We start from the raw sequence: 3,495 nt of genomic DNA, 5'->3' as shown, positions 1-3,495 counted from the left end.
GTTCTCAAACGCCTTGCATGCTACCAGGCATGGTGGTGCACGCCTTTAATCCTAGCTCTCAGGAGTAAAGGCAGGTGGATTGCTGAGTTCAAGGCCAACCTGGTCTACAGAGTTCTAGGACAGCCAAGGCTACAAAGAGAAAGCCTCTCTTGAAAAACAAAACAAAATGCTTGCATACTGAATTCAAGAACACACTGAAATTTCATCATGATCATGTTGGCTTCACCCTGAAAATGCAGGGACAGATCTGCACACACAAACGCAAAAACAAACACACACACAACTACATGATCATCTCAGTAGCCCTGTATCAAATCCTAACATCCCTTAGGGATAAAATCCCAAGCCAAGTGGTGTTGGCTTACATTTTCACACCTTTAATCCCCACACTCCCACACTCGGGAGGCAGATAGACTCTGTGAATTTGAGGCCAGCCTGGTCTACACAGTGAGTTGTAGGACAGTCAGGAATGTTAAATTGACAAACCCCTGTCTTGAAAGAAAAAAACAGAACAAAACAAAACAAAACCTCAAAGAGACTAGGAATGGAGGGGACATATCTTAACCTAAGGCAGACTATATAGGTCAGATCTATAGCTAACAGTAGCTAACATTATGCTAACTGGAGGAAGAAGTCAAAGCATTCCTCTAAGGTCTGCTCTCTCTATTCTTGTCAGAAAGAATGCTTGAAGTCTTAACAAGAGTAATATGATAAGGATGGGAAAGAATACAGATGACAAGTTTCTGTGTGTCACAAACTCTCAAAGGCTCCAGCAGAAAGCCCTTAGACCCGATGGACACTTTCAGCAAGGCAATAAGATAGAAAGATAACACACAGAAGTCAGTAACCTTCCTATATATCAATGGCAGACACACTGGGGGAAGAAATCATGGAAACAATCCCATTCACAACTGCCTTGAAGATATCTTGGAATAAACTAATAAAAGAGAATTTCACTTTCATTGCAGAGAGTGAAATTCTCTGCAATGAAAACTTTGAAATACTGAAGACGGAAATTGTGTACGGCCATACCACCCTGAATGCACCCAATCTCTTCTGAAGATGGAAATTGGGGAAGACACTAGAAGATGGAAAGACCTCCCATGCTCATGGATTCAAAGAGTTAATGTTATAAAAATGTCTGTCTACCAAAAGTTATCTACACGTTCAAGTATCCCCATTAAAATCGAAACACCAGTCTTCACAGAATTTTTTTTTTTTAATCTTAACTTTCCTATAGAAGCACAAAAGACCCCAGACAAACAAAGCAATCCTGAGCAAAATATAATGTTGGGGGTATTATCATAAATTATTCAAGTTAAACCACAGAGTGATAATAGTGACACCGGTGTCCCAGTGACACAAAACAGGCACACAGGGCAATGGGCTGGAGTAGAGGACACATAGCAGCCCACCCAGCTACAACCAATTTTTGACAAAAACGCTTAACAAGCACTTTGAAGCACTTTGAAGAAAGCATGGCCTCTTTAACTAATGGTGCTAGATAGGGAATGAAAATAGACCATTGCTTATTACTCTGTATGGAATGCAACTACAAATGGATCAAAGACCATAATTGAAAGCTTCAAACTCTGGAATTGCTAGGGGAAAGGTGAGGAAAACTCCAAGCTATAGGTACAGGTAAGGACTGTCTGAGGAGGACTCTGGTCACTCAGGAAGTGAGGTCAACAGTCAATCAATGCGGCCTCATGAGATTAAAGGCTGTTGTGCAGCAAGGAGACAATTAACTGAGTAAGGAGGCGGCCTTCACTGGGAACAAACTGTTGTGAGCTATATCTCATAGAGCATTAGTATCCAAAAATAAACAAATAATTAAAAAAAAAATTAAGCAAGGAAACAACCACAGCAGAAAAAAAAAAAAAAAAAAAAGACTAAGAAACTGAAGGAGAGTTCTCAACAAAGCAACCCCCTCCAACAAACTGTCAACAAATGTTTTAAAAGGTGTTCGACATCCTCAGCCAACAAAGTGCAAATTAAAGCTACTTTAAGATCCTACCTTAGTGCAGAGTGGCTACTGCAAGAAAACAAATGCTGCTGAGGCGGTGCGAAGAGAGGAGCCTCCTCTGCTGTTGCTAAGGGTCTACGCTGATGCAGCAGCTACAGACACTGGTGTGTGTGCTGCTCAAACACTAGAAATAGAACTTCATAAGATGCAACTCTGCCACATGGGTGTCTGCCCCAAGGGCTCTGTATGCTACTATCCCAGAGAGAATCACATACTCATGCTCATTGCTGCTCTCCTCATAACAGCAAGGAAATGGGAATCAGCCTAAAGGTCCACCAATGCTACATAAACAGAATAGAATGTAATTCACCTATAAAGAAAATGAAATTTCCTGGAGCTGGACAGAACTGAAAAGTATTGTATTAATAGCGGTACCAAGGCTTAGGAAGACAAGGGCGGCAGCAGATCTAGGTTGCCAACTCTTACAGTGTGCACTACCGTAGGAGTCTGTGTGCAGAGTCAGGAAATCAGCAAGGGGCCATGGGAGGGAAGTGTCCTTAAGGTGGGAGAACGGCCAAAGAATACATGTAATGCAGAGTGGAGGGGGATTACTACAGTGAAAAGGTTTAAGTAGGGAGGAGAGTAGGGAAGTCTGGGAGCGGAGGAAGTGGGGGAGAGGAGAAGGGTGGGGGCATGGTCAACCAAAAGTAATGGTGCATGAGACAGCCACAAGGAAAATTATCAATAATCTAATAAAGAAAATAACATCTGAGCAGACATTTCCTTTGTGGGTAGATAAAGCTGCTTCCAGAAGCCACAGGTTATTAAATAAAACCCGTGTGCCAGGGACAGCTGCTCTTCCTATAAGTCATTGGTCAGGGAGACCCCAAGGCCCCTCAAATAATGCAGGCAGTTGCTACTGCTGTCAATTGCCAACCAGAACTATATGGTAGGATCCTGTTGCTGTAGATGACACAGAGCCCTAATCCCTCCCTGAGGATATATGCCCAGTTAATGTTTGGTGAAGGAGAGACAGACATGTTCTTCAGTAGTGTAGCCACAGGTAAGATGCCCACGTTCCTCTACATCCTCACTTGTGTGCCTATAAACAACACTAATGAAATTTACTGAGTCATCAAAACAAACAAACAAACAAGACATGAAAGCAGATGGGAGTAGTTGGGAAGAGGGAGGAGGAAATGGGAAGAGGAGTGGGAATTGTAGGGCAATGAGAAGGTGAATAAGACTGAAATACATTATGTACATATGTGAAATGTCATTATAAAACCAATATGTTTAACTAATATATACTAATAAAAACATCTTTTAAAAGTAGGGGCAAAGCTGGGCACAGGGGGGGGCACACCTTTAAACCCAGCATTTGGGAGGCAGAGGCAAAAGGATCTTTGTGAGTTCAAGACTAGCCTGGTCTACAGAGAGTTTCAGGATATCCAGGGCTATGTTCCCTGTCACCCCCACCAAATAAATAAATAAATAAATAAATAAATAAATAAATAAATAAATAAATA

This window comes from Psammomys obesus, unplaced genomic scaffold (genome assembly GCF_907164565.1).
Source record: "Psammomys obesus unplaced genomic scaffold, mPsaObe1.curated_primary_1811, whole genome shotgun sequence".
Lineage (NCBI taxonomy): Eukaryota > Metazoa > Chordata > Mammalia > Rodentia > Muridae > Psammomys > Psammomys obesus.
The sequence above is the reverse complement of the archived record's forward strand: the minus strand, read 5'-3'. Positions refer to the sequence as shown.